The sequence below is a fragment of the Otolemur garnettii genome, unplaced genomic scaffold, assembly GCF_000181295.1.
Source record: "Otolemur garnettii isolate 467f Iridium unplaced genomic scaffold, OtoGar3 scaffold00005, whole genome shotgun sequence".
In the NCBI taxonomy this organism is placed as follows: domain Eukaryota; kingdom Metazoa; phylum Chordata; class Mammalia; order Primates; family Galagidae; genus Otolemur; species Otolemur garnettii.
Genome location: NW_003852400.1, coordinates 6,971,299 through 6,980,092, shown reverse-complemented (window position 1 = coordinate 6,980,092; position 8,794 = coordinate 6,971,299). Strand labels below are relative to the sequence as shown.

Genomic DNA, 8,794 nt, shown 5'->3' with positions numbered 1-8,794 from the left:
TAACTGGAAAGTAGAGCCTGGTATCAAGAGAGTAAAAGATTTTGGAAAATAAGGAAGCAGATTGGTCCATTGTCAAAGAAAAATTGCACTGAATGGAGTTAACAATGAAATAGGCAAGGAGGACTTTATTCAAGACTAATGAATAGGGTAGAGAGATTAAATTCAATTGCCCTGAAACAAAAAAGCAGGAGGATTTTTAAACACTAGGGTGAATTAATGGAAAAGTACTGGAAGACGTTGGGTTTGTGGGGGTGTGAATTTCTTCAAAGTGATTAGGCCATTTGTGTTTGCTAATTGGCACTTAAGAAAGTTAGGCTCCTACTCTTCCAAGAAGACTGAGAGATAGGGACTGCAGCTTTCTTTCATTACAAAGGAATGGGGCTCCCCAGGTCTTGGAGAGACATTCCTACATTATAGAAGGTTTACATCTCAAAGGTTTCTTTCCCAAAGAAAGAATTTACAATTTTCAAGTTTTCTAAAGAAAAATGCTTGAAGATAAGAGAGGTCTGGAACCTATAGTCAGAAAGAAACCTGTCTAAAGTTTAGTCCACCCAAGGGTAATATTAAAGCTGTCTTGTTCCCAAGATATTACAGAAGTCCCAGATATGCTAAACAAGAGATCGTAAACTAATAGTTAACAAAATATTTCTAGACAGGCAGCATTGTGAGGCGTGGCTGATACTGAGAGTAAAGTCAAGTTGGGGTGTGCAGCCTTAACAAGCATCCTCCAGATTCAGACACAAAACCCACATTAGTTCACCATCAGATCACGTTATCTGTTCTCATAATGTCTGAGTCAACCAAACCCATGCTGCTGTTTTCAGTTTCTGACTTGTCTTTGATTGTGGATTATTTGATCCAGTTTGACATTTCTTTGAAGAATCTTCTACCTGATTACAGCATGTAAATAGCCAATTTCTACTTTTGACTTTTACTCACACAGCACATATACTCACACTAATAATTCAGTTTCATCAAGGATTTATGCCTCTCTTTTTTCCTCTTTGGTATGTTAGATTCTTATATTTCATAGATAATGTTTACTTTTTAGTTTATAATATTGCTTTATATAGTTATCAGAGGGGAATAAAACAGCCTCAGTTCCCCATGAATTAGAAATAAAAGAGGATAGGAAAATATAACACATTGCCCTCTGTTTATGTTTTAAGGCTTCTTAATGTTTGGAAACTTATCTGGAACTACATAGAACTCCTTTCTGCTGTGGTGACAGAAATATGACCATTGTCAGTCCTAAGTAGAAGCAATATCATGTGATAAGTGAAACTTGGACCCAATCTTAACCTTTTAAGTTTGTAAATTTCAAAAGAAACATTGCAATGTCTGATCCCTAACCAAGGTTTCTGTGAGTTCCTAAAGGATTACATTTAGAAGGTCAGGCCTTAGCATTAAGTTCGGGCCGACCAGAATCTTCACTTTACACCTTACTTTCCATGGCTGTTTTCTTTAACAAGCCAACCCAGATGGGCAGCTCAACCCTGGAGACACTGGAAAGATATCATATAAGGCATTGCTGGCAATGCATTAAAGGAATTTATTGATGCTTTAGACAATGTGAGCCAATGTGGTGTGCATATACAGAAATTTAAAATGTGATATTAAACATTATTTTTACAATTACTTTGGCCACCTTGATGCCAGTGTATTTTCATAGATATACTCAGTCTTCCTCTGCCTCTTCTTTCCCTGTCCCCAAATTTGTCTTCATTTCTCATGCAAAGCAGTTCAGCTTTCCTCTTTTGCTTCTGTTTAACAGGCAAGACTTTTAGGGCCTTACCTTTTACAGCTAATGAGCACTATGAAGGTAGTTTCCTGAATATAAACTCTCATGAAAACTCTGTTGCCAGTTATTAAAATAACCATTGCCATCCCTCTTCACAATTTTATTTCCATTTTATAGGGTTATGGGGATCTAGGACGTCAGGCTCAACATTCTGCAAGCTCACACAAAATTAATTGTACCTAAAAGCTAAATTTCTAAAGAGAAAGCTAAGTGAAAATATGCATCATTTAATCAGGGCATCCCTTTGCACAATACTAAGCTAATATGCATAATAGTCAGAATTCTCCCTCCTTGAGCCAAGAACAAAGATTTAACCCTCTATACTTTTCTTTCCTGAATTCTGTGTGTTCCATGATCCTTTCAGATATCACATCACCCTCTTCACTTCAAAATAGTTTTATAACGTTTTATATTTCTAACTGTTCATATTCATTCACTGATTCAAGAAGAGATCACATACTTTGCGTTAGGTACCATGCTCAAGTGGCGCTTAGAACAAGTAAAGCAAAAATTGGTAATAAAATGTTACATGGTAGAAAATGATAATAAGACAAAGCAGAGTATTGGATAGAGTGAAAGGAAAGTGGTGGCTACTTCAGATAGCGTGGCCAAGACCTCTGTAAGCATGTGTTAATTTAGAAACTTGACTGATAGTCAGCTACCTAAGGAAACCTGTGCCAGATAAAGAAAAGGGCAGAGATAAAAGTCCTAATGAGGAACCTGGCTTCACACATTCAAAGAACAGAAAGGGGAAAAAAAGAAAAACAGTGCAGCTGGAGTACAGAGAACAGAGATGAAGGTGGCAGGACATGAAATCAGGGAGATCGGCAGGTGTGGAGGGCATTATAGGCTCTATATGGAGCTTGAATGTTTCCTGGATCACATTGGAAGGCATGCTTTTATTTTGTTCTTTGAGACAGGATCTCATAACGTTCCCCAGGCTAGAGTGTGGTGGCCTCATCATAGCTCACTGCAACCTCCTAGCCTCAAGCAATCCTTTCTCAGCCTCCCAAGTAGCTAGGACTAGAGCCATGTGCCACCAGCCCCAGCTAAGTATTTAGAATATTTTAATGGGGTGTGGCTTATCTGAATTGTACTTGTCTAAAATAGCTTTGCTATATGGAAATTATATTCTATACTAGCTATCTTAAAATTCATCTTAAAGTGTCATATTAAAACTACTGATGCACCCTCTCCAAATTATCCTATATGCTCATTTATTCAGTTCATGTTTCTAAAGTACCTGTTACCTTCCTGGCACCGGCCGTGGGCTAGACCTGGATCGTCAACAATGACAATCTTATGGTTTCTATACCCCGAACATGCAGCCCCATAGAAAAGGAGTTGGTCCATATTCCATAGACAGTTTATATTGTCCACATTGTCTGCGTTCTTGTGAATATCATCGTGACTTTCTGTGGCCTGTCCTCTGGATCTTGGATAGCATCTATTTAGGCTCATGCTATCTTCCTTCATCTACTTTATACAAAAGAAATGTATAAGACATATCTGTATTTTCATCATATTCTTGCCATTCTTTTCAATTTCATAATAAGTCTTCCAAGTGTTTTTTTAAGTAAGAATATTGAATTTATACTCAAGAATAGAAAAGGAAAAACACCTGTATAAAACTTTTCTCTTATTGTGGCATTCCAAGTTAATTCAAGGTTAGGATTATATTAAGTAAACTGGGAAAATATCTATAATTCTCTATCGCAGAATAGAGTATCTACATTGAGTCCTTCCTACCCCATAATGTATTGCAAAGTTCAGAAAGTGCAGACTGGCCCCCTCAGATTGCCATTCAATTACCCGGTTATTTGTGGATGCCGCCTGACCTTAAGAAGCTGGGTGAAGAAGTGAAGGAATTCTGTGGACAGAACATTGGGAAAGAAGCCACAAGCTGGAGGCAACACCAATTTCCCATTGCAGGACATGGAGCTTTTTCTGCATTTTGATCATTTGTCTTGTTTCCTCCTTTACCTTTCTTTGTTCACTGGACTTTATGATTTTAAAGATTTTTTTCAGTCTCTTCTATCTCCTATCCCCTTAATTTTATCTGCACTTACCTTTTCTGTTCTTTTCTTTAATGCAAGTCATTAAACAAGAATTACGGAAGGACCTATCTGTAAAAATCTCCTTTAAAGTTGAAGGTTTCTGAAGTTTTATTCATCTTGAAGCCAAAAATGTCTCAACAAATTTTTCTCTTTTAAAAGAAGGAGCATTGGGGGAGGGGAGGCTCCTATCTAGAAGAAGAGATAAAGAACAGCAGTTTCTTAGGAAAGCTGGTTAGGAGCTGAGCTAAGATAGAATATTGAGGAGTGCACATCACCCCTGTGGAGGTGAGCTGTGACCTCAAGGAAACAGACAATAGGTACAAAACCCATCGCCAAGAGGATGAGAGTCTCCTTCCCCATGAGAGCAGCTTGGAGTGAGTTTTCTATGAACAAGCAAGCAGAGTTTAGAGCTCCTCTTATTTTATCCCATGGGAGAGAGCCACTAAAAACCAGAACTCCTTCTCCAGAGAGATGCCACTTATGAGCCTAGGCATTCTCCTGACAGGCATAAAACTGAACAAATACTCTACTTCCAATTTTGAACTCCCAGTCCACCCCTCCACCCCCACCCCACAGTCTGGAAGCTTGTCCCCTGAGGAGTCCAGAGTGTTGGGAAACTCTTCAAGAGGTATGGACATGGAGGGGGCTGCTACAAGTCTGTACTGAAATAGCAGCATGGTTGAAAAGTGGGGATTGCAGAGCAAGGGAGCCAAGCAAGAGAGGCAGTAACGTGGCCCACGGCAGAGTACAGCAGGGGAAATAGGGCTTATACCCTGGGTTGTATTTTGGAAAAACACTTCCAGTTTCTCTTGGCAGCCAGAGGGAGCCAGGCCTCCACCCCGGGGAGCAGCCATGAGTAGAGCAGAACTGGGACAGAAACACAGGCTCCATGAGCTGGGGGTATGCCTGTGTTAGTACCTGCCCTGGCAGGGTGTGGCTGGGACTGAGATGCACCCAGTGACCCAACGAGAGTGCACACTGTGCACCCACCCTCAGTGGGACAGGGCTGGGACAGAAGTTCAACTTCTGAAAGCTCAAAATACACTCGGTGGTGCCCACCCTGCCGTGGAGCATGGCTAGAACAGATGCAGACTCCATAAGAGTATGTGTGCAGTGGTGGCACCCACACAGGGCCAGGCTGGGTCAGAGTCACAGCTTCTGTGAACTTAAAATATGCCTGGCCTGCAATGGAGTATAGCCAAGACTGAGTGGGGAACTCCGTGAGAATACACATGGAGGTGGGGCTGTGACAGAGAAACACCCTCTGTGAGGTCTAATTCCACCTGGTCCACCACAGAGTGCAGCTGGGACAGAGACACAAACTTGGCCAGAGTACACTTGGCAGTGGCACCTGCCCTCAGTGGGGTGGGCTTGGGGGTGAGTCGCAACTGCTGGCAGCACAAAAGACACCTGGGAGTGGTATCCACCCTTGGCAGGTCAGGTTCAGGACAGAGACACTGACTTGATGAGCACAAAATATGCTCTAGGCAGTGCACACCCATGAATGAAGGTGAACAAACCCAGGGAACCTGACTGCTGTTGCATTCCCTAGAAGCCATTGAACACTAGAGGGAGCAAGGCTTCAGACCCAGGAAGTTGCTCTGGTGGCAAAGTATTGCACAGAGGAGGCATTGATCCTCCTTGTCTCAGGCAAGCCCATATCCCTGTTGCTTCCACCCGCTGAAGGGAGCCAAGCCACAACCCTGTGGGGTTACCAGGGGCTGGGTGAGGCTGTGGCATAGGGTGAGGAAGAAGGCACCAATTCTTCTCGCCTGACTCTTGGCCTGGGTGAGCCTTCCTGGTCCACCCCTTGACCACCTAAGAGAGTCAAACTCCAGCATCTTGGGTTTCTGGGTCCAAACTGCCTGTAGAACCCTACCACCAAGTTGTTGGTCACCAATCAAACTCTTGCAATTGAGCAGTGATTTGTACTGTCTGGGATAATTGATTTTGGAACTATTGACTTAGGCTATCCACCCGGGTACACTCCAAGGTTAAACTGAGGTTGTGTTGAATTGGGAGGAACTGACTCTTCCTGCAATAGTCACTGGGGAAGGGTGGGAGATCTCAGTTACCTATATATCCCCCTACCTGAAATTTTAGCCTTGTCTTGCAACTCAATAGGATGGGAAAGAGGCTGGCTGACTACAAATCAGAGCCAGCTGGCCCTATCACACCAATTTGATCCTCAGAAGTCTCTAGTTGCAGGTCTGAAAGGGACCTTTGTAAGGGTATAAGGGAAAAGCCACAATCATTAATCCCTGCTCTTTGGTAAAGGGCTAGTAAACTATATTCCTGTAACCCCCAATTCAATCACACCCTTCCAGCTTAAATACCCAAACTACAGAAAATAAACATGGGGCAGAACCAGAGGAAGAACTCTGGCAACATGAATAATCAGAGTAAATCAACTCCCCCAAGGAATGACAAAAGTGATACATCAGAAGATTCCATTCATAAACAAATGGCCAAAATGTCAGAAATAGAATTCATAATATGGATGCCAAATAAGATGAATAATTTGGAGGAAAACATGGATATCAAAATCCAAAAAGTTGTCTCAAGAAATATGTGAATTCAAAGACAAATTTACCCAAGATATAGACATAATGAGAAAGCAGAGCTAAGTGAAAGGAAACAATTATTTGAGGAGCTCCAAAATACAGTAAAATCCCTCAGTAATAGAGTAGAGAAGGCAAAAGAAAGGATTTCTGAAATCGAAGACAAAGATTTTGAACATACCCAAACGCTCAAAGAGGCAGATGAATGAATGAAGAATAAAAACTGATCTTTCCCTAAGAGAGTTGTGGGACCACTCTAAAAGATCAAACATTCATCTTATAGGAATTCCTGAAGGAAAAGAGGATGGTCCTAGAGGTACAGATGCTCTACTCCAAGAGATTATGGAGGAGAATTTCTGAAGCATTGCAGGGGATACTGAACTTCAGATAGCAGACAGTTTCAGAACCCCAGCATGACTCAATCCAAATTAAACATCTCCTAGGCACATTGTAATTAACTTCGTCAAAGTTAAGACAAAGGAGAAAATTCTACAAGCAGCCAGACATAAGAAAAGCATTACATACAAAGGGAGAAATATCAGAAAGACTACTGATCTCTCAGCCAAAGCCTTCCAAGCCAAAGAAGGTTCGTCATCGACCTTCAATCTCCTAAAACAATATAAATTCCAGCCGAGGATCCTATATTGAGCTTAACTAAGCTTCACCTATGATGGAGAAATCAAATACAACCAGATCTCCAGGATGTTCTCAGTCCCATCCTCCATAATGATCAACAGAATGGTCCATGGCCAAAGTAAACTCACCCAGAAACTTTTGAATAAAACCTAACTTCCACAGTAGAGAAAGGACTAAAAATATACACTAGACATTTGAAAAACATGACACCCAAAATGCTATCATAATTTTCAATTCTTTCAATTAATGTGAATGGCTTAAATTGTCCTCTAAAGAGGCATAGATTGGCTGATTGGATATATAAACTCAGACCAGATATCTATTACATACAAGAGTTTCACCCTACATTAAATGATAAAAATAGACTCAAGGTGAAGGGATGGACATCTGTAATTCAGTCAAATGGAAATCAGAAAAAAGCAGGTGTTGCAATTTTATTCACAGATACAATAGGCTTTAAAGCAACAAAGGTAAGGAAGGATAAGGATGGTCACTTCATATTTGTCACCCATCATGAAGAGATTTCAATTATTAACGTTTATGCACCCAGCCAGAACACTCCTCAATTTATAAAGGAGACCCTAATAGACATGAACAATTTCATATCTTCCTGCACCATAATAGTCAGAGATTTTAACACCCCTTTGGCAGTGTTGGATAGATCCTCCAAGATTAAACTAAGTAAAGATATTTTGGACTTAAACCTGACCTTACAACAAATGGACTTAACAGACATCTACAGAACACTTCATCCTAATAAAACTGAATACACATTCTTCTCATCAGCCCATAGAACATCCTCCAAAATTCATCCTGAAATTCAGATAGCAGACAGTTTCAGAACCCCAGCATGACTCAATCCAAATTAAGCATTTCCTAGGCACATTGTAATTAACATCTTACATAACAAGTCTAACCTCAGCAAATTTAAAAGAATAGAAATTATTTATTTTCTTGGAATATCACAGAATTAAAGTTGAACTCAACAACAACAGGAATCTTCATATTAATACAAAGTCATGGAAGCTAAATAACTTTATACTGAATGATAGCTGGGTCAAGGTGAGATTAAGAAGGAAATTATCACAATAGGTTTTAAACCAACAAAAGTGAGCAAGGATAAAGATGGTTACTTTATATTAGTTAAGGGTAAAACTCAATATGATGAGATTTCAATTATCAATATTTATGCACCCAACCAGAATGCACCTCAATTTATAAGAGACACTCTAACAGACATGAGCAACCTGATTACTTCCAGCTCCATCATAGTCGGAGATTTTAATACTCCTTTGGGAGTACTGGACAGATCCTCCAACAAGAAGCTTAGCAAAGAAATCTTGGATTTAAACTTAACCATTCAGCATTTGGATTTAACGGATATCTATAAAACATTTCACCCTAATAAAACTGAATACACATTTTACTCATCAGCCCACGGAACATACTCCAAAATAGACCACATCTTAGGTCACAAGTCTAACCTCAGCAAATTTAAAAGAATAGAAATTATCCTTGCATCTTCTCAGACCACCATGGAATAAAAGTTGAACTCAGTAACAACAGAAATCTGCAGACTCAAACAAAAATGTGGAAGCTAAATAACCTTATGCTCAATGATAGTTGGGCCAGAGATGAGATCAAGAAGGAAATTACCAAATTTTTGGAACTAAACAATAATGAAGAGACGAGTTATCAGAACCTCTGGGATACTGCAAAGGTAGTCCTAAGAGGGAAAT

General features: G+C 40.2%; 1 protein-coding gene across 1 annotated transcript in view; it reads left to right on the top strand.

The window, feature by feature from the left end:
- The window catches only part of MAGI2 (membrane associated guanylate kinase, WW and PDZ domain containing 2), a 1,396,484-nt gene that overhangs the window by 1,035,655 nt on the left and 352,035 nt on the right, over positions 1-8,794 (top strand). The window lies entirely within an intron of this gene.